At 40.1% G+C, this 23704-nt stretch overlaps 1 protein-coding gene across 5 annotated transcripts in view; it reads right to left on the bottom strand.

Moving 5' to 3' along the window:
* The window catches only part of SOCS5 (suppressor of cytokine signaling 5), a 69190-nt gene extending 45781 nt beyond the window's left edge, over nt 1-23409 (bottom strand). Inside the window, exon 1 of one of the 5 annotated variants that reach the window (XM_024998577.2) lies at nt 23245-23409. The gene's annotated coding sequence lies outside the window, so the exon portion shown is untranslated. 5 annotated transcript variants of the gene reach the window in all.
* Nucleotides 23410-23704: the final 295 nt, after the last annotated feature.

Raw genomic sequence — 23704 nt, 5'->3', positions numbered from 1 at the left:
CATATAAAAAAAAAAAAAATTTTTTTTAAGAATGCTGATATGATGAATAAAGAAAAGGTGACATACATAAAAACAGAAAGCAGAATGGTATCAGCAGCAGCAGAGGGGTGGGGAGGGGGCGGGCAGGTAGGAGAAACAGGGATATGTTGGCAAAAGGGTACAGGCTTTCATTTATAAGATGAATAATTTCTGTATGGCATGGTGACTATGGTTATTATTACTGTATTCTATATTTGAAATCTGCAAAAAGGGTAGATCTTGAATGTTTTCGTTTCCCCCTGCAAAAGAGGATAACTATGTGAGGCAATGGAAATGTAAATTAGCTTGATTGCAATAAGCATTTCACAATGTATATGTGTATCAAATTACCATGCTGTATTCTTTAAATATATAGCCACTCCAGTATTCATGGGCTTCTCTGGTGGCTCAGATGGTAAAGAATCCGCCTGCAATGTGGGAGACCTGGGTTCGATCCCTGAGTTGGAAAAATCCCCTGGAGGAGGGCATGGCAACCCACTCCAGTGTTCTTGCCTGGAGAATCCCAATGGACAAAAGGAGCCTGGTGGACTACAGTCCATGGGATGCAAAGACTCGGACACAACTGAGCTACTAAGTGCACATGCACACACATACACGTTTAACTATATACAAATTTTACTCATCAATTATACCACAATGAAGCTGGGAGGGGAAAAAAAAAGACTGCTGACTGAGACCACATAGTAAGACGGTCATAACTACCACTCATCCTAAGGAGCCATGAAATAATTTTTTTTTTTCTTCTCAAGAAATAAACCCAGAGCAAATCAATCTACTAAAACACAGAGGATTGTAATTCAAGACAGCTATTCTCTGTAAGGATATATATGTGATGGGTGCCATAAAATTAGACCTTAGGTTATGACTGTAAAAAGCAAAAACACAAACAGATGACCACAAGTCATTTACTCAAGTAAGTGACCAACCTCCCCATCCGCAACTTTCCCTAGTTCCTAAAGCATTACAGTTATCTGTGACAGCACTCAATTTCTTCCAAATGATAAGAGCACTTTTGTAACTCTTTTCAATCTTAACTCTTCAAGGATACAAGCTTTAAGTAGCAAATACAGATCTTTCTTGAGTTGAAAGTATGTTAAAATGTAAATTTTGGTGTAATTAAAAAATTGATAACATATTTACCCATTGATCAACAATTTACTGAATGCTTAAAATATTCTAAGCCCTAAGGGTCACAGAAAAGAGATCAACGCCAGTCAGAATGGCTGCTATCCAAAAGTCTATAAGCAATAAATGCTGGAGAGGGTGTGGAGAAAAAGGAAGCCTCTTACACTGTTGGTGGGAATGCAAACTAGTACAGCCATTATGGAGAACAGTGTGGAGATTCCTTAAAAAACTGGAAATAGAACTGCCTTATGACCCAGCAATCCCACTGCTGGGCATACACACCGAGGAAACCAGAATTGAAAGAGACACGTGTACCCCAATGTTCATCACAGCACTGTTTACAATAGCCAGGACATGGAAGCAACCTAGATGTCCATCAGCAGATGAATGGATAAGAAAGCTGTGGTACATATACACAATGGAGTATTACTCAGCCATTAAAAAGAATACATTTGAATCAGTTCTAATGAGGTGGATGAAACTGGAGTCTATTATACAGGGTGAAGTAAGCCAGAAAGAAAAACACCAATACAGTATAATAACGCATATATATGGAATTTAGAAAGATGGTAACGATAACCCTGTGAGATAGCAAAAGAGACACAGATGTATAGAACAGTCTTTTGGACTCTGGGAGAGGGTGAGGGTGGGATGATTTGGGAGAATGGCATTCAAACATGTATATTATCATATGTGTAACGAATCGCCAGTCCAGGTTCGATGCAGGATACAGGATGCTCGGGGCCGGTGCACTGGGATGACCCTGAGGGATGGGATAGGGAGGAAGGTGGGAAGGGGGTTCAGGATGGGGAACACGTGTACACCAGTGGCGGATTCATGTCAGTGTATGGCAAAACCAATACAATATTGTAAAGTAATTAGCCTCCAATTAAAATAAATAAATTTATATTACAAAAATAAAAAGAGAGATCAGAATGGCACAGATCCTCAAGGATTTAGCTGAGGATCCAATACACACCTGTGAGATGATAAAACACCAGGATTTTAAGTAAGAAAGTAAAATGTAGAACAATTAAAGAATAACATCTAAACAGACATCAAAACACTCTTTAACAAGTCTTCTATGTAAGTCAAATGGTAATTCAGAAGAGAAGAAAGAATTCATCTGATGTAGGGAGGATGGGGGTATGGCAAAAAGAAGAGTGTGCTGGAGTCCAGAGGCTTGTCTTAGCCCTGCCATTAAAACTCCAGGGTTAAGTCCCAGCTGTTCCACAGTGCCAGGGAGTAGACACAGTACCTGACACAAAAAGCACATTTGTTCATTCACAGTGATTTGGATTTGGCTAAGCAAGAAGGAGGGGCAAGCAGGCACTCCTTTTAGAAGGGACCTGCTTAGGATGTCTGCTACTCAGGCAGACACCACAAGCTCCCTGCTTGCATTCAATAACACCTTCTCACAACCATGTGAAAGAAAGGATGCTGACACCTAAAGGGAGGAGCCAGCTGCTGTCCTTGTCTCCTCCAGAGTACAAACTCATCAAGGGCTGCACCAGCACCTCACAGTCCCAGAGACCCATATGATACATCAGCTTAGTCTGACTTAGTTTCAGGTTGGTTCCTGGGGTCTCAGTGAGCTCATCTGAAGGAAAGGCAATGGGATCAAGCCCAGCATTATAATCTATGAATGTAATAAATTAGAAATATTAACTACAGAGTATGACTCTTACTACATTGTCAGCAACAAGTAAAAACAGTTTATTAAATCCGTTACCTGGACTTGTTTGTTTTACAAGAAATACCAAGCTGTTTAGAAATGTCAAATTGAGAAGAAAACACTAGTGAAGTCTTTAAAAGAATGATTCTTACCTTAGTCTCAAAATATTAAAATGGGGGCTTCCCTGATGGCTCAGTGGTAAAGAATCCACCTGCTGAGGCAGAAGACATGGGTTCCATCTCTGATCCAGGAAAATCCCACATGCTGTGGAGCAACTAAGCCCTTGCGCCACAACTATAGAGCCTGTGCTCTAAGGCCCAGGAGCCACAACTATTGAGCCCATTTGCCCTAGAGCCTGTGCTCCACAACAAGAGAAGCCGCTGCAATCAGAAGTCCGCATACCACAACCGGAGAGCAGCCCCTGCTCTCTGCAACTAGAGAAAGCCCATGCAGCAACAGAGACTCAGCATAGCCAAAAATAAATAAAGAAAATACAAGTTTTTAAAAATATGAAAATGGTTAGATCTCACCGGAGAACATAACTTATGCAGATTCATCACAGTTCATCAATAAGTTGAATTAACTTTATCACTCAGAACAATATTCTTAGAAATCAAATAGTGTTAGTACCTCAACACCACCTGGCCTAGAGTTGCTATCAGTGCCTGAAAAGAAAGAGTGCAAGAATGCAAGAAAAGATAAGAGTGCCTGTCTTAACTCCCAGACCTCCAATCTAGAAGTCAAAGACAACAAATCATCTGAACAATTACTGAATGGCAACTCTCTAGCAGGCACTGCAGTACATGGATTACCTTATTTAGTTCTCACAACAAGTCTGGGAAGTAGCTAGTTATTATCACAATTTTAATGATAAGACAATGGAGACTGCAGAGATTAAAAGATTTGCGCACAGCTATAGAGTCTTTCACAAAGTCTAAAAATAAGGTAATCGAAGAAGAATGTACTACCTTGAGCCTTCAGGAAAACAGTCTGATTAGCTGGACCCTAATTATTCACATCCCATTTGCAGAGGCAGCCCTGCAGTGAAGATGTGAGCTATCAAACTATTATGGCTTGATACTATTAAGAAATAATTTGCTTGTTTCCCATAGGAGTCTTCAGTAACTTTGCGTAGAATGAAATCAGTTCCCCTGACCAAAATAAGTTTCTGGATCTGCAACTGCTAAGGAATAGACACCAGACTGTCCAAGTTAAGGTCATTCTCTGAGGTCTGATATAAATGGTACTTCCCTGGAAGACATGTCTAGTTCTTTATTCATTAACCACAACATTCCTTTGTCTCTTCTTTGGTATATTAACTTTCTCCATTGGATTTCTAGCATGTTCTATATATAGCAAAAAATGTGAAGCTGAGTCACTAGAGTGAGTTCCTAAAGAGCACCAGGTCCATACACTTTAAGATGCCAGGGACTGAGACAGCAAATGTAGTATTTTATTGAGAAAAGTAAAGTCTATGACTTCTTTTTTATACCATAAGGGTATCCACATCTACAAGGAGGTGCACAGTAACAGGTGGCTGAGAAAGCAACACAAAAACTTTAAAAAAAAAAAAAAGGGAGGGAGAAAGAAAGCAATATTAATCTCTTCAAGTGTACAAAGCAGTGCTTGATAGAAATTCCACAATTTTAAACTATGAAACATGGGAGACTGCCTTAAAATAGAAAAAATTAGGATATATATCATACATATAATGTAAGAATAAATAAATGTTTTACTAAATCTATACTGTAAAGCTCAAGTTAAAGTATCTGCAAAAGTGGAGAACAGGCATGATTAAGATGAGAAAAACTACAATCACTTAAATCCTTCTGCCCTTATCCTCCATTCATTTTATCAGAATTTTAAAAATTGGAGAAGACTGTTGAGAGTCCCTTGGACTGCAAGGAGATCCAACCAGTCCATTCTAAAGGAGATCAGCCCTGGGTGTTCTTTGGAAGGAATGATGCTAAAGCTGAAACTCCAGTACTTTGGCCACCTCATTCGAAGAGCTGACTCATTGGAAAAGACTGATGCTGGGAGGGATTGGGGGCAGGAGGAGAAGGGGACGACAGAGGATGAGATGGCTGGATGGCATCACTGGCTCGATGGACCTGAGTCTGAGTGAACTCTGAGAGTTGGTGATGGACAGGGAGGCCTGGCGTGCTGCGATTCATGGGGTCACAAAGAGTCAGACATGACTGAGCGACTGAACTGAACTGAACTGAGCCATTCTTCCACTGTTGATTCTGCTTAATAAATTTACCCTTGTTAATTAAAGTGCTTTTAATTAAAAATAGTATGAATTGCATAAATCTACCTTAAAAAATTATTTTTCCATGTGCATATTTGCAATAAGAGATCTGAAATGATTAAAGGTAACCATGGAAACCTCATTTTCAGATATTAAGCTTTCTTCCTTTCTTTTGAACTTTCTTCTTTATAGCTTTCGGTATGGCTTGAAAATTAAAATATGATGATATGCTGTACCAAAAGTTACAAAGGTTTTTAGGGAATTCCCTGGTAGTCCAGTGGTGAGAACTGTGCACTTTCACTGCTGACGGCCTGAGTTTGATCTCTGGTCAGAGTACTAAGATTCCACAAGCCACACAACAAAAAAAGTTTTTAAAAAGAAGAAAAATAAAAATGAAATTTTACATTTCCATTTCCAGTTATGATGGAGTAACTGATACAGGGCTAGACCTCCTGCTGTGAAAAACCATCAATCTGGGCAATACATATTAAATATTATTTTCAGATGTTGCACAACAGGCAGCATCAGACTGCGATTATTCAGAGGAGGGATTTAAAGACTCATGAACACCCTGGTTTTCTGCATGTACGTGGGAAGGGAAATCTCCAAAGAACAGAGATCTCACTGAGTTGAAAAAATAGAACTTCATGTTTGAGGCCACTGAAGTCACTGGAATTTAAAGAAAATACAAGAAAGAAAGGAGTTATGTTGAGAAAATGTTTCAAAAACCTGTAGAGAGATCTCCTAATTCTTTGCCAAGACTAAGCTGAATATGCACAAGGCAAGACTCCATGAGGCCAAACAAAAAACTCTGGGGAAAGAACAGCTATGGAGCATGTGCTGAACAACTATCTGGAAGACATTCAAATTCCTGGCAGCTGGAGAGAGGGGACCTCAATGATGACTATTACATGCATTTGGTAGAGATCTCAGAAAGGCCATGCCTTGGTATTCAGATCAGATTAGATCAGTCGCTTAGTTGTGTCGGACTCTTTGCGACCCCATGAATCGCAGCACACCAGGCCTCCCTGTCCATCACCAACTCGTGGAGTTCACTCAGACTCATGTCCACCCAAGTCAGTGATGCCATCCAGCCATCTCATCCTCTGTCGTCCCCTTTTCCTCCTACCCCCAATCCCTCCCAGCATCAGAGTCTTTTCCAATGAGTCAACTCTTCCCATCAGGTGGCCAAAGTATTGGAGCTTCACCATCAGTCCTTCCAAAGAACACCCAGGACTGATCTCCTTTAGAATGGACTGGTTGGATCTCCTTGCAGTCCAAGGGACTCTCAAGAGTCTTCTCCAACACCACAGTTCAAAAGCACCAATTCTTCGGCACTCAGCCTTCTTCACAGTCTAACTCTCACATCCATACATGACCACAGGAAAAACCATAGCCTTGACTAGATGAACCTTTGTTGACAAAGTAATGTCTCTGCTTTTGAATATGCTATCTAGGTTGGTCATAACTTTCCTTCCAAGGACTAAGCGTCTTTTAATTTCATGGCTGCAGTCACCATCTGCAGTGATTTTGGAGCTCAGAAAAATAAAGTCTGACACTGTTTCCCCTGTTTCCCCATCTATTTCCCATGAAGTGATGGGACGAGATGCCATGATCTTCGTTTTCTGAATGTTGAGCTTTAAGCCAACTTTTTCACTCTCCACTTTCACCTTCATCAAAAGGCTTTTTAAGTTCCTCTTCACTTTCTGCCATAAGGGTGGTGTCATCTGCTTATCTGAGGTTATTGATATTTCTCCCGGCAATCTTGATTCCAGTTTGTGTTTCTTCCAGTCCAGCGTTTCTCATGATGTACTCTGCATAGAAGTTAAATAAACAGGGTGACAATATACAGCCTTGATGTACTCCTTTTCCTATTTGGAACCAGTCTGTTGTTCCATGTCCAGTTCTAACTGTTGCTTCTTGACTTGCATACAAATTTCTCAAGAGGCAGATCAGGTGGTCTGGTATTCCCATCTCTTTCACAATTTTCCAGTTTCTTGTGATCCACACAGTCAAAGGCTTTGGCATAGTCAATAAAGCAGAATTACATGTTTTTCTGGAACTCTCTTGCTTTTTCCATGATCCAGCGGATGTTGGCAATTTGATCTCTGGTTCCTCTGCCTTTTTCTAAAACCAGCTTGAACATCAGGAAGTTCACGGTTCACATATTGCTGGAGCCTGGCTTGGAGAATTTTGAGCATTACTTTACTAGCGTGTGAGATCTTAGCTAGTCCTAGAGTAAATAAAATTGCTGAAAACCAAAGATAAAGAGAAAATCTTTAAGGCAGCCAGAGGAGGGGGAAAAAGACATATTACATCAAATGAACAATAGTAAGAATGACCACTAACTTATCAGAAACAACTTAACAGAGTAATGAAATGATGATTTTAAAATGCTACAAGAAAAAAAAAAAAAAAGCTGCCAACTTAAAATTCTACATCCAGCATAAATATCCTTCAAAAATGAAGGCAAAAGAGAGCAACAAAGTCCAGAATTGTCCTCCTGACACAAACAAGTAGACAAGTAGACAAAACATAAATCAATTATTTTCAGACACTAGGTAACAGGCAGTATGGAAATATGACCTCTGAAAGAAGGGAAACAAATGAGGTCAACCCAAAGACTGCCCTAGTTTTCTGTTTGGAACAACAACAAAAGGAGGGGGAACCCAAACAGAGTCAACAGTCTCACCGAGTTCAGGTCACAGAGCTCAGAATTTATGGAGTCTGAGATGGGTAGGATTTGCAGGGCATATGATTATAAAGCTAGAAACTAAACGGAAACCCTCAACAATGTACAGAAGAGGCCTCTGAGTTTCTGGCTAAACACCAATCTGCATATGTGTGTTATGTAAACCTATGAGACTCTCAGAGGAAAACTTCTAAGAAAAAAACAAATATTAAAGGAGCTCCAACAACTCCCAGAGTTTACACAGGGCCAGGATCATTCCGTTTCCACCAGCCAGGATGAATAAACCGTGATGAACACGTAAGGCAATCAAATGAGACACAAGAAGGAACATGCCTCAGTAATGGGCCCAAACTAGCCCTAAACTAAAAGCTATTCTAGAACCGCCCAAAACCAAAACCCCAAAAACCCCGAAAACAAAAGTCAAAAGATCAAGCTGATCCACAAAGTAACTGCCTGCCAGAATTAAACTTAATACTCAAAAAAGGAAAAAAGAAAAAAAACAAATATTCAATACCATAATCCCATAAGAAATTACCAAATGTATGAAAAAATAAGAAATGGTCATCTATAATCAGGATCCAGGAGTGGCAGGGATAAAGAGAATTTTAATAAAAGGACTTCAAAATAGCTATTAGAAAAGAGTTCAAAGGCTTAAAGGAAAACACAGACGTAATAAAAAGAAAAACCCTAACAGAAAAGTGGAAATTAAGTATATCTGACAGAAGAATTTAACTGGATGGGTATAACAGTTTGTTAGACAAAGGAGAATTTTTAAAAATCTGTGTTCTTGAAGACTGGTTAACATAAACCTTTTACAATGAAAAAAAGAAAAAAAGATTGGAAGAAAAATGAAAAGAGCTTCAGTGATCCTGTGAATTAATATTAAGTGGCTAAATGACCATACGTAGGACTGCAGTCTTAGGAAAAAAGAAATACTTGGGAACTTAAAAATCTGAAGTTAGATGGCTAAAAATTTTGCAAATATGGTGAAACAATATACCCACAGATCTAAAAGTTCAATAAAATGCAAGAATAAACATAAAACCACACCAAGGAACATCATAATAAAGTTGCTGAAAACCAGCGATAAAGAGAAAACCAGCCAAATGGAAAACACACACTACATATAGGGAAACAAACATAAAAATCACCACAGAATTCCTATCAGAAATTATGCAAATGAGAGGGTAGGAAAATAACATCTTTAAGGTACTAAAAGAGGGGAAAATCCTAAAAGACTAGAATTCTGTAACTATTAACAATAACTTCCCAAACTGAAGGCAAAATGAGAGAAAGTAAGAGGAGAGACGGAAAGAGAGAATGTTGCACTAAAGGAAATGTTAACAGTTTTTCAAACAAAAGGAATATGATACTACATACAAACCTGAATCCACATGAAGAAATGATTAAAATGAGAGAAATATGAAAGACATTTTTCTCACCTATAATGGTCTAAAAGGTACAACTGCCTAAAAAGGCAAAAAAACCAGCAACAGGGTTAAAGCACACATATCAAAATGTATGACAAAAATGCACAAAAGATGGGAAGGAGAAGCTGGAAGAGTAATATTATGTATGATTCTTACTTATGAAGCGGCATGATAGTATTTGATGGCAGCCCTTAAGTATAAGGGCTACCACTAAAAAATTTTAAGAAAAATGTTATAAACCAATAGAAAAAATAAAATGGAACCATAAAAAATAACCCATCCAAACAAAGACAAGGACATTAAGGAAAAAAAGAATAATAAACAGTAACATGATACATTTTAATCCAACCTTATCAATAATTACATTCAGTGTAAATGGTCTAAGGTAGTTGTTGGCAATCTTTCTCTATGAAGAACCAGAAAATATTTTATGCTTTGGTCTCTGTCCCAACTACTTAACCTCACCACCTGCAGCACAACAGCAACTACAAGCAATGGGTAAACGAATGAGCATGATCATGCTCCAACAAAACCTTACATACATAAACAGGTGGTAGAGTTTCATCTGACAGCCAAACGTTACCAACTCCTGGTCTAAACACACCAAATTAAGAGAGACATTATCAGACTGGATTTAAAAAGTTAGATGCAACTACACACTGTTTACAAGAAACCTACTTTGACTATAATGATAGACAGGTTAAAAGCTTTTAAAAGGATGGAAGAAAATATACCATGCAACAATGGTAAATATACCATTAATCAAAAGAACACAGAAACTTCAGAACAAGGGAAATTACCAGGAATAAGAAAGGACAGTTCATGGAGGCCAATTCATTAACAAGGCTTACAAAGTGAAAAGTGAAGTCGCTCAGTTGTGTCCGACTCTTTGCGACCCGTGGACTGTAGCCCACCAAGCTCCTCCATCCATGGGATTCTCCAGGCAGGAGTACTGGAGTGGGTTGCCATTTCCTTCTCCAGGGGATCTTCCCGACCTAGGGATTGAACCCAGGTCTCCCACACTGCAGGCAGACACTTTAACCTCTGCGCCACCAGGGAAAGCCCTTGATTGTTAACAAGGCTTAACAATCCTAAATACGTATGCACCTAAGGGTGCTGTAACAATGCTTGAAACACGGAACAAAATCTGATAGAACTCAAAAGAGAAGCAGAGAAATCCAAAATTGTAGGTGAAAACCTCAGCTGTGCTCTCAGCAACTGATAGAACAGGCAAAAAAACTGGTAAAAATATAAGAAGATTACAAAGGCCAATCTAACCTAATTGACATTTAGAGAACATTCCACACAGCAACAGGAGAATACACATTCTTCTCAAATATACACTGAACATTCACCACGATACACCATCTGTTGGGCCATAAAATAATAAAAAAGCCTAAGTTGCCTGGAATTATTAGGTTTGTTCTATAATCACAATGGCATTAAATGAAAACACAGTAACAAAATAGCTGAAAAATTCCAAATAGGTTAATTATTTGACAAAACTCTTTGAAACAATCTATGGGCCAAAGAAAAATTATAAGAGAAATTAGGAACTATTTTGAATGTAATGGTAATGAAAATTTATGGCTTTAAATGTTGATCATTTTTCAAAAAATTAAAAATCAATGATTTAAGTTTTCACTTTAAAAACTACAAAATGTCGAGCAAATTAAAACCAAAGTATAGAGGAAGTAAGGAATTAGTAAAAGATAAAAAAACTTAAATCATGAAATAGAAAACAGATAAATCCCAGAGCAAATCAACATAACCAAAAGTCAATTTTTGGAAAGGACTGATAACCCCTAGCTAGAGTAATCAGGAGGGAAAAGAAAATAAATCCAACAACCAGGAATCAAAGAGGGAACACCAGTACATATCTTACATTAAAAGAAAATACGGTTTCATAAAATGTGTAATTTATTTTTCAAGATGATAAATTCGACAAGTTAGATGAAGCAAATTCCTCACAAGACACAAATTACCAAAACAGACACCAAAAGAAATAGAAAATCTGAAGAGTCTTAGACCTATCCCTTTAAAAATCAAATCCTTGATTAAGAACCTTTCTACAAAGAAAACTCCCAGGTCCAGATGACTTCACTGGTGAGGTCTATCGAACACTTAAGGAAGAACATCAATTGTACCCAAACTCTTCCCTTAAAAAAAGGAAGAGGGAACACTGCTGGTAGGAGTATAAATTGGGAAACCCGCCTTGGAAATTGTTCTGTTAGTTTCTCATGTTAAACACACCTATCCCATACACCTAGCAATTGCACTTCTAGGCATTCACCCAAACATACGTGTCACAGAAAGCCTGTATGGGTATGTTCAAAGCAGCTTTCCTCATAACAGCTGAAAACTGCAACAATGCTTACTTTTATAGTAATAAACCACAGTATATCTATACAATGAAACACTAGTCAGCTAACTGAAAGGAATTAAACACTATTACATGATCACACTGTTACATGTATCAGGATGAATTTATATTTCAAACAAGAGCTTTATATAATTTTTATGCCCAGGAAAGTTTGAGAACTACCGGTATAGAAGTACATAATACAAAAACAAAAGAAAACATAAGGAATTTGGATGGTATATAAATTAATCACTGCCACATACATCATAATTACATCATAACCTATACGTAACAGTTGTCATCTTCCATAATTGCTTAATTGCTATTTAAATCATGTTATGATACTCCTCTGTTCACATTCAACTTTCTACTTATTTACTTTGCTGCTGCTGCTGCTAAGTCACTTCAGTTGTGTCCGACTCTGTGCGACCCCATAGACAGCAGCCCACCAGGCTCCCCCATCCCTGGGATTCTCCAGGCAAGAACACTGGAGTGGGTTGCCATGTCCTTCTCCAATGCATGAAAGTGAAAAGTGAAAGTGAAGTCCCTCAGTCGTGTCTGACTCTCAGTGACCCCATGGACTGCAGCCCACCAGGCTCCTCCGTCCATGGGATTTTCCAGGCAAGTGTACTGGAATGGGGTGCCATTGCCTTCTCCAACTTATGTACTTTAAGGAGTACTAACTCCAAATTTTAGTTTTCAGTCATTTAACACTAATTTATCATGAACCACATCCCAAACTGTGCATTTTAGATAAAGAATCCTGTTCACCAGTTCCTTTGCTTTTCATAAAGTTCTACCTTCTTGGTACATACTGTTTTGCCTAGTTCTTTAATAGTGTTATTCTTACTTTTTGCTGCACAGCCTTGTCTTGCTACCTCCTTTAAAACTGAACCAAAAACTCATCTTTTCCACTAAGTACTAAACCACCTCAGATTCTTTCCAAATTCCCTCGGCACTTGAAGACCTAGCTCCTAATAGATATATTTATTTTACTGAATTTGGACATCTCTTCTTAATGACTCACCAACTCCATCCCCTGGATTAAAAGAGTAGAACCTTGGGGGAGAACTGAAAAGATTATAGACTTCTTCAAGGCTCTTTCTCTTGTGCCGTTTTTACTTTTCCCTCATAAGAGTAGCCATTCTATTGCCAGAGACTTGAGCTCCATAGGGCTGGAAAGGTAGGAAAGAGAGGTAAAGAGATGGTTAATTAGAGCTGCTCTGGCCGAGATTTTAAAGGTAAAAAAAGCCTTTGGGCTTCAGTATCTGTTCAGACAACCCCGCCAGCTGAAGAAAGCAAACAGGATTCCAAAAAGAGACTAAAGTGAAGAATAAGGAAGTGCATTTGTCTACGAATTCCCTGTTATGCTGGATGGCCAGACAGGATGTGGTACACTATTTCAAGGACACTAAAATATTTCTGGCTTGCTGGCAGTAAATATTTCTATGTATTCTTTGTAAGGCTATGTGGTAGGTGTTTGACTAGAGGTGGGCAAAATTTCAAACAAATATTTTAAAATGTCTACATTCTTGAGCTTAGTGTTAACACTGGCAGTTACTTTTTGTTCCGCATGCATTATTATTTAGGAATTATGGTCATTACTTGTCTAATTTCAAAACTTTCAACTACAAACTTTATACCTTCCAAATAATATCTATAAAGCTGACCATGCTCCTGAGCTAGACCCATTATTTCCAACTGATCACTTATTACCTATCCAAAAAGCAAACTACTTATCTGAAAGCAAACTCTGTGTTTCCCTTCTCTCACTTGCACATATTATTCTACCACCAAGTCAGGAACCTTAGACTCATCTTCAACTTCCTTAAACTCCAAACACAAACCAAGTCTGGAGGAGTTAAAACTCCTATGTACCACTGAAATCAGTGCTCTTGTTTCTATCCCTATTACAAATTCAGACCATCATAATCTCATTCTTGAATGACAATTATACAGCCTTATATGGCATCTTTGACTGTGATTTGCCTACCAGAGGCCAGAGGAAATACCTCATTCACTCACTCTACTGTATGTATTGTTGTTGGTTGTTCGGTGGCTAAGTCGTGTCTGATTCTTGTGACCCCATAGACTGTATAGCCTGCCAGGCTCAGGAGTGGGTTGACATTTCCTTCTTCAGGGGATCTTCCCAACTCAGGATCAGGTTTGATCCTGCACTGCAGGTGGATTCTTTACCACTGAGCCACCAGGGCAGCACTGCTGGTGAATAAATGTCTCCATTACCTGCTCCTCTAGGCTGCTCTCTTTATTACACCTATAACTGTTTTTAAAAGACCAAACTATTTTTTATCACTTCCTCATCGATAAAAGAAAATAAAAACCCTAGCTTGTACTATTGCATTTTGTTCCCATTCTACCTTGGTTCTAGTCTGACTCCCTAATTTTCTTTTGTACTTATTCTGACAGATCAAACTTCACCCTTTTCCTTAAACACACTATGCCTTTTATTTTTAAGAATCTAGAATAAACAATAACTCAGTCCAGCTTATTTTATTTTTATGAGCACCCTTATACAATTTAAAGCCATTCAGTTCAGTTCAGTTCAGTCGCTCAGTCGTGTCTGACTCTTTGCAACCCCATGAATCGCAGCACACCAGGCCTCCCTGTCCATCACCAACTCCCGGAGTTCACTCAGACTCACGTCCATCGAGTTGGTGATGCCATCCAGCCATCTCATCCTCTGTCGTCCCCTTCTCCTGCCCCCAATCCCTCCCAGCATCAGAGTCCTTTCCAATGAGTCAACTCTTCGCATGAGGTGGCCAAAGTACTGGAGTTTCAGCTTTAGCATCATTCCTTCCAAAGAAATCCCAGGGCTGATCTCCTTTAAAATGGACTGGTTGGATCTCCTTGCAGTCCAAGGGACTCTCAAGAATCTTCTCCAACACCACATTTCAAAAGCATCAATTCTTCGGCTCTCAGCCTTCTTCACAGTCCGACTCTCACATCCATACATGACCACTGGAAAAACCATAGCCTTGACTAGATGGACTTCTGTTGGCAAAGTAATGTCTCTGCTTTTGAATATGCTATCTAGGTTGGTCATAATTTTCCTTCCAAGGAGAAGCATCTTTTAATTTCATGGCTGCAATCACCATTTGCAGTGATTTTGGAGCCCCCAAAAATAAAGTCTGACACTGTTTCCACTGTTTCCCCATCTATTTCCCTTGAAGTGATGGGACCAGATGCCATGATCTTCGTTTTCTGAACGTTGAGCTATGTTCTGAATGTTAAAGCCATTAGCTAAACCTATATAGAAGTGGAGAAACAGACAACACAGTCAACTCTCAATTAGCCTATTTTCATAGCCTTATTAACATGGTCAATGTAGACTACCTGCTGAGCTACTTCCTTATTGTAAGTTACGGTTAAAAAGTCCTCAGTTACTGATGTATTACTCTCCTTTTGATCAACTGGCACAAAGAGAACTACAGCTCAATCTTCTTCACATTCATTCATTCACTTCCTTTCTTTCATCTTGAACATCTTCCTTCACCACTTCTGCTGTTTCTCTCTTGTACTTTTCTCTTCCTACTTAAAGTTTTCACAGCATCTTCTTTGTCCATCCTTCTCAAGAGAATCGGTATTTCTCTATCACTCTTACTGATAGAACACTTAAAAATTTACAAAGTACTTTCACATTTACCTACTCACTTGGTTCTTGGAACCTCATTTTTTGAGGGTGCCAAAATCAATAAATACAAAATACGTGTAACAGTTTATACACGATAGATGTCATCCTTATAAGTGAAATATAAAATATTTTCTTACATTTTAACTCACATTTAAAGAAACTACAATTTCTCTCTTCACCTTCTCATCTCTTAAAACAGTTCAAGCCTTCTCCTACTTTCATAGCAAGAACATTAATGCCTGTTTCAATGTTATCCAAATGTTTTCACACCCCTCTTTCAGACCACTAGGAGAGCCCATGTCTCTGGACTCCTACTCTGGTGTCTTTTCCACCCAAAAACTGTTTTTTGTTAATGTTTCCCTTAGTAATGCCCATTAATAATCCAGCATTTTATAAAGTCAACAGGAGAAACATTTTATGGGCAGCCAGCACTAACAGTAAGACTATACAATACACTAAAACATTTTTATTGTTGTGTAGTTGCTAAGTCATGCCCAACTCTTTGCAACTTCATGGACTGTATCCTGCCAGGCTCCTCTGTCCATGGGATTTCCCAGGCAAGAATACTGGAGTGGGTTGCCATTTCCTTCTCCAGGGGACCTTTCCGACCCAGGGATTGAACCCCTGTCTCCTGCTTGGCAGGCAGATTCTTTACTATTGAACAGCCTAGGAAACCCAAAACATCCCTAGTTTTCCTTAAAAATCAATAATTTAAGGAACGTCTTTAAGTCCTCTCAGAATACCTAGACACTGTCTCTTCTGGTAATGACATCCAAAGCTGCCACAGCAAAGGAGTACAACCGCATTCCATAAACCCTAAATGATGACAAGTTTGAAGAGCTGCCCCCTAATATATCCGGAAATGTTTAGGGTTAACAATAAAAAAAAAAAACCAGGGCCTCAGTCCCAATTCTACCACATACTGGCCAACTTGGGAAAGTTACTTAACTTTTCTGAATCAAACTTCCTCTTTGATAAAACTGAATGCCACCTACATTTCGAAACCGTTAAAACAGAATTAAATCAAAGCACGATGGCAAATCTCTTGGCCTGGAACATAACAGTAAAAATGGTAACCCCTTGTGTAATTATTTTCATGTACAACAACATTCTTGTTTTCAGAACCTGGCCCCACAACACTCAACATGCTCCTCCTTGGACTTTGTGGCCAAGCAGTAACTAGAACGAATGCCTTCAAGGAAGTTATCGCCATGACTTCTGGATCCCCTTCCTGGGTCACAGCTCAGGCTATAAATATCATTTGGACTATCTTCTCCTAAATGCATTATCTTGTTCTCTGCCACACAAAAACTCATCCAAGGATGTTCCGGTAGCTTCTTCTTGTTGGCTTGGCTTTTAACTGCTTGGAACGACACACGGAGTCAGCTGCAGTCAGCTGCAAATCTGGCAACTTTCAATGCCAGTATGTCTTTAAACCATTTATAAAAATGTTAAATAAAATTAGTCCCAGCACCAATCATCTGAAGAGTAATAAGGATGGCCTACTTCTCATGTTAATAACCAAGGTCAAAGACTAAATAAATAATTAGATAAATTAGCTCCCCTTTGACTACATGCATATTTTAACTCTTACAGCACCTGGACTTCTCCCAACAGGTTATATTTAATGTTTACTAAGTTTATCCTTCAGCAGTTTTCCTGATACAAAGACACACCTAGTACACAGAACCTAGGACCAATGCTAGGGCTAAAACTCCTACCAAAGCCCAGTTGCCTTCAACATTCTCTCTCCAACTTCTAATTCTTAACTTTCTTCCTCTGACTACCTGCCGCATATGCAGGCCTGAAGTTCAGTTCCCAAATCATTTTCATTCCATCATTTTATCTTTCATGTTCCATTTTAAGCCTGTGTATTTATATGTATAATTTAAATAAGCTTCTATCCTTTTCAATTGGCTTGAAATACCACATATGAATTCTTGATTACCACCTCTAACTGAAGACTCTGGCTCAGATTAGAAAGACTGGATATTATTCCTGTATGCAGGCATGCATGCTTAGTCGCTCAGTCATGTTGAGCTCTTTGTGACTCCATGGACTGTAGCTCCACCAGGCTCCTCTGTCCAAGGAATTCTCCAGGCTAGAATACTAGAATGGGCAGCCATTCCCTTCTCCAGGGGATCTTCCCGACCCAGAGATCAAACTCTACCTCCCCAGTCTCCTGCATTGCAGAAAGATTCTTTACCATCTGAGCCACAAGGGAAGCTCTGTAGTTTTCCAATAAAATAAGGAAGTTATTATTTGAAGACAATCCCAGAGCAGATAAACTCATTTCAAAAATAACTGTTTCAAAATTATTTTCACCACTGCTTTTCTTATTAGTTTTGATAAAGATACAGTAACTGAATGACATCTCACCAAAGGGAAGGTAAATTTAATTTTGATGTGAACCAGCATGTAAGTAAAATGCTTATATACTATTAGTGAACTTGCAGACATATATTCTCCCTATATGTATTTAGCAATCATGTCACTATGGTTTCCCTCAGGGCATTCCTCAGAATTTGTCACCTGCATGGAGAATTGCTGTTGTTTAGCCTCTAAGTCATGTCCAACTCTTTGCGACCCCATGGACTGCAAACCACCAGGCTCCTCTGTCCATGGGATTTTTCAGGCAAGAATACTGGATTGGGTTGCCATTTCTCCTGACCCAGAAATCAAACCCACGTTTCCTGCACTGCAGGCAGATTCTTTACCACTGAGCCACCAGGGAAGACCAGGTGGAGAGTAAAGACAGGTAACTTTCAGTTAAACTATTCAGATGCAAACTTACCCAACACCAACAGTCCAACTCAGCCAATTACCCTTCAAGATTACTTCTGCTCTAACCAGATACAAAAACCCTTTCCCCTCTTTAAAAGTAGGATAGCTGGATAACTCAGATGAAAAATTCATGATTAAGTGGAGCAAGGCAAATGATTTACATTTTCCCTGTCACTCTCTAACATCTACACTGAGGCTAAGAAAAGTAGTCTGCATGGTCTGTATCTACTCAGTCCATATACCCATGAACTTTCAATATGACTAACAGGCAATTCACAACACCATAATTATTTTTAAATACATGAAGAAAACCAACTTAATGAAAAATTGAGTAATGGTTTGTTGTTTTTTTTATTATAGCATGGTATTTACCATATCTTTTGAAACCATATTTAACTAAATATTTTATTCACATAATTAGATTAGATGTGAAGAAAAGATCTGTATGTCTGCTGCTGCTGCTGCTGTGTCGCTTCAGTCGTGTCCGACTCTGTGCAACCCCATAGACAGCAGCCCACTAGGCTCCTCTGTCCCTGGGATTCTCCAGGCAAGAACACTGGAGTGGGTTGCCATTTCCTTCTCCAATGCATGAAAGTGAAAAGTGAAAGGAAAGTCGCTCAGTCGTGCCCAACTCTTAGCGACCCCATGGACTGCAGCCTACCAGGCTCCTCCATCCATGGGATTTTCCAGGCAAGAGTACTGGAGTGGGGTGCCATTGCCTTCTCCAGATCTGTATGTCTAAGTTCTACAAAATTCCTAAAAGTATGTCATGAGGCCAAAAATGAACAGCAAATTGTAGTAATTTCATAATCTTTATTATAACAATTTATCAAAAGAGGACTAAGGGTTGGTCCCTCTCAAACAGTAAAATTCTGTACAAATGAAAGAAAAAGAAAATGACTCTGGAAACTTTTGGTGACTCCATGTAACTCTTAGCCCTGCTGGTCAGCGTTACTTCAGAGTAAAGGGATGACCCATGTGTTTATCATCTGAAGTACCACCAAAAGAATGCCTACCTGAGATCTAAAACAAAATAGCTGAAATCAAGTACTGGCATAATAAAAGTGCTTTTGAGCTACAACTTATTTCTTATTTTAATCTCAAACATGTAAAATAGGCTCAATTCAATGAAATTCTAAAAATAAGGGCAATTTTTAAATATTATGTGATATAACTTAAAAAATAATTGAAATTAATGTAAAAAAAAAAGGTATTAAGAAAAAGTAAGCTCCTGTGTGACTGCTTCCCTGGTGGCTCAGTGGTAAAGAACCGCTGCCAATGCAGGAGATGCAGATTCGATCCCTAGGTGGGGAAGATCCCTTGGAAAAGGAAATGACAACCCACCCAAGTATTCTTGCCTGGGAAATCCCATGGACGGAGGAGCCTGGCAGACTACTGTCCACAGGGTTTCAACGAGTCAGACACGACTTAGCGACTAAGCAACAACAACAAATAGAAGACAAGCTGCTATAACATCAACTGAAGAACCTGATGAGGACGAACTCCAAAATGTCCAGGAGAAAAAATCTGCCACTGTCACCATAAAACACATTTGCTAAACCACATGTTCTTGAGACTAGTGAGATCTGGGCTATAGCAAATCAAAAAGAATTAAATGCTATAAAATTGGAGCTAAACAAATGTTATCACTAAAACCTAATAGTTCAATGAATGAAGTCATCAAAATATCCACTCAATAGAAAATAATGTTCAATGGTTTTCTCATGGTTCCATTGGGAGAAGGGGGTTGCAAATAGTAAAAGACCTTACAGAGACCTGGTTTCCTCATCTAAGTTTAACAAGGAGGCCTGCAGAACTCACTGTATTTTCAACAGAATATCTGCAAATCAACTGTTAACATTTTAATTCTAGAATAATGAAACTTCTACAACGGTCTCCCAGTGACATTCAGAACAGCCACACTCACTATAACTTGACAGATATATCTAACTCAAGTTCCAAGGTGAGCAGACTAATGACTAAAAATAAATAAATAAAGGAGGGCATCATTGCTCTAAGTGTCCCTTAAAGCAGACTGTTATTTGATCATGCATTTATCTAGGAAATTTGTGTAGCCACAAAGTGACTTCATTAATAGCAAGTAAACAATTGGACACATAAGTGCTCGTATATACCTAATGAACATTACAAATGATATCTAATATTTGTTGTACCCTTACTCTGTACTTTTAATCCTCACCAATACCCCTTGAGGGGGTGTATTTACTAACCTCACTTTACATGTGAGGAAACTTAGGTACACAATGGTTAACATAATTTGCCAGGGATCATGATGTTATTATACAAATCCAGTCTTTACTACAACTATGATCAAAATCATGTTTTTATAATTATGCAATTCTACTACTGTTCTTTTTAAAGGTACTAAAATCCATTTTAACAAAATCTCCACACACATATTTAAAATAATAATTTTTGTGTAACTTATTTTTAAAATATCTGAGCCTACCGAACTGAAAAATTTTTAAGCAATTAAGTTTTAGCATAAAAATTACAGAACACTAGCCTACTCTAAGAAGTTCACCTACTATTTCAATCTAGATGACAATGAGAGGGAAACATCAGCACTTGCACTAACAATGCTGCATACTGTTTTAAAATGTTCAATAAAAGCTCATCTTATTGTATATCATTTCATGTATAATAGTAGTCAACCCAAGTTTCCCCATCCTTAGAAGGGAACAACATCACCCATAATCCTAAAACCACTTATAGTGGGCACCAGAATGCTTTAGAAATAAACAATGTGAACATGATAACGTAGAAAAACCCTGCACTCGAGTCCAGAGACCTGCCACCAATCGTGGCTCATCACTAGCTAGCATTTTAGACCCTTCCACTGGTCTGGGTCTCAGTCTTCTGATCTGCAAAATAATCATATCCAAATTCTACTCTTCCAGCTCTAGAAGAAATGTGACTCATACACATAAATCTTTTTTCCAAGCTTCCTATTCTCACTCTTTTAGTTATTACCATTACTTTGCAGGCATTATGCATTATTTTTCCTTATTTTGACAATGGGCGAATAGCCCGTTCTAAACAAAGCTAAGAGGAGAAAGCCTTTCTGACCACTGGTTTGCCATAAATGAGTCTGAAGGTGAATAATGTAGAAGCTATTATAATGTTAAAAGGTGTTAGGTTTCAATATTTCAGGCTACTGTTTTGTGTGCCAGTACATTCTCCCTAAGGACAAATAGTAAAATTCAAGGACAATAGGGAGAAAAAAATTTAATTTTCTATTATTTATTCAATAACTAAGAAGGTGCCAAGTGAATATAACTAACAACCTTTTGCAGAAATGTTTTCTCTGACAGATGAATTACATTTTACATCAAAGTGAAAATATGATCTACAAAATTTTCTCTTATGCTTAAATACTCCCTTAAAAAAAAAAACTTTTATTTTATAAATTGTGATGAATCAGTAAGATATATGATTGTGAAAAAATTAAAAATCTAGCTGTGAAATTCTTAGCTTCCTCTTCTAAGAGACATGAAGAACCTCCGTGGGCTGCCACAGAGGTAGATTCTGTGGACTAACCCTGGTATGAATTTTCTATGCTCTTAACTCATTTTCAAGAGTGTTATGCAAATACAAGATTATTAAACTTAAACTAAGCTTCAGACAATAAAATTCCCAACTGTTAGAAAAATCAAGCTGATTTTTGTATTGCTTTCGAGAGCTGCTAGCCTACCAAATATCTTCCCAGTTCAACAAAGTTAAAATATTTTAAACTTCTATAAAATTTGTGGTTCAATTTTATATGACCTTGTAAAGAAACAATTAAAAACAAGGGAAAGAAAGCCCGTGAATTACTTATTAATCTTATAGAATAAAAGTCATTAGCAACCTGTAATAATAGTACACATCAGTCTAAACGTTAAACTGGAAGGAAGTAAACCACTGCTATGGATGGAGAGACCTGAAGGAGGGATCTTCAGCAGATGCAGAAGCTGCTACAAGAGGTGCAGTTTGCGAATTTCAAGGTGCAGTTTGAGCAAAAATAATAACCGGGAAAACACCATCGAACGCATACATACATTTTAGAAGGTAGCTGCCAAGGTCCACCTTTTGGTTGGAATGCCGAAAGAAAATGTCAAAAATCACCTCGTGACTCCAATCCTCCAGCCTTTCAAAGTTCAGAACCAAGCCAAGATGAGCGCTTAAACTGTTTCTGAGCATCCTTCTTTAAATACAACGCCCTCTCCAGAAAGTCACTTCGCCTCAGCTACTTGAATTCCCAAATCCCAGTACCAAAGAATCTTAGGAGCCTAAGTAGTTGAAGAGGGTCTTCCAGCTCCAGCCTGAGCATCCCTTTCCACCTCGAGTTAAACTCCGGAGGTGCTCCAGACACTTCCCCCAGCCAAGTTTCCCAGTTCCCTCTCATCTCCCGGTGGACCTTCTCGTTGACCTTGAGGACCCCCGGATTGGAGCCTCAGAGCCCAGTATCTTGACGGGTGCCCTCTTCCATGCAGCGCGGGCAAATGCCCCACAGTCTCTGGTGACCCCCGAGATTGGCCATGACCCTGATCATGAACGCCCTCCGACTAGCCTGGAGCGATCCCTCTCCCCTTAGGCGCCCCACATTCCTCCAACCAGAAAAATTATTCAACGAAATGCATTGAAAGCCTACCAAGCGCAAGCTCCCACTATGCGCCTCACGGTCTGCACCGAGCTCGAGGCCCGGGTCCGCCGTCCCCCGCCCGTCGTCCTCTTCCCGGCCAGAGGGCCGGAGCTGCCTCCGCCCGGGATGTGGAAGCGCCGGCCAGAGACGGACTGCGCCCGGCGCGAGCACCTGGGGCCGGAGAGGCGGCAGCTAACGGCGGCGCGGGGGCCGGGGAGCGCTCACCAACCAGGTCGGCCGCGGGGACACTCACCGGTCGGGGCGCGCGGGGCGGCCTCATCCAGGGGCACCTGCGGCCAGGCAGGACGGGCCCGGACGGCGCAGTCACCGAGAGCGAGTCTGCCGGCCAGCCCGCCGGTCCCGTCCGGCTCCCAGTGACTGCCCGAGTGAGCGCAGTCTCGCTTCCTCCGGACGGAGCCCGGGGACCCCAGCTCTGCCGGATGCCCCCTCCAGGCCCCCACCCCTTTCCCGGGCCGCCTCCCCCTCTTCACCCTTTACCCCTCCCCCCACCCCCCAACCCCCACCGGAATGGAAAATACCTCCCGGGGCGGGGGGCGGTGGCGGCACGCCTCTCTGAAGGGCAGCCTACCGTGACCAATAGCAGACGGGGCTCTGGAGGGGCGGGATTCCTAGCGGCCAATCCGAAGGTGTGTAGGTGAAGGCCGAAGGAGGGAGGCTGGGAGCGAGAGTTGGACGGCCCGGGAGTCAGGGAGGTCCGGCCGCTCGGGTACGCTCTGTGCGCGGCTGCCATTTTGGAGTCGGGCCGCTGCGACGGCGGCCGGGTCCGGCCCGGGGGAAAGGGAGGAGCCAGTCAGATGGGAGATATGAGGTCACGTGGGCTTGAGGGGCGGAGTAAAGCGGGCCCAAGGGGAGGAGTCGGCGGCGGCGAGTCTCTGGATCTGAGCAGGGTCACGTGGTCCGAGAAGGGGCAGTGGTGGGCTTGAGGGCGGAAGGTCAGCCTTGAAGTGGTGGGAGGAGGAACGCTTTGTCCCTGGTTTCAACTCTGTTAGGGAAAAGGAAAGGAAAAATGTTGAATGGAGGCCTGAGTT

Source organism: Bos taurus, chromosome 11 (genome assembly GCF_002263795.3).
Source record: "Bos taurus isolate L1 Dominette 01449 registration number 42190680 breed Hereford chromosome 11, ARS-UCD2.0, whole genome shotgun sequence".
NCBI lineage: Eukaryota > Metazoa > Chordata > Mammalia > Artiodactyla > Bovidae > Bos > Bos taurus.
The sequence above is the reverse complement of the archived record's forward strand: the minus strand, read 5'-3'. Positions and strand labels throughout refer to the sequence as shown.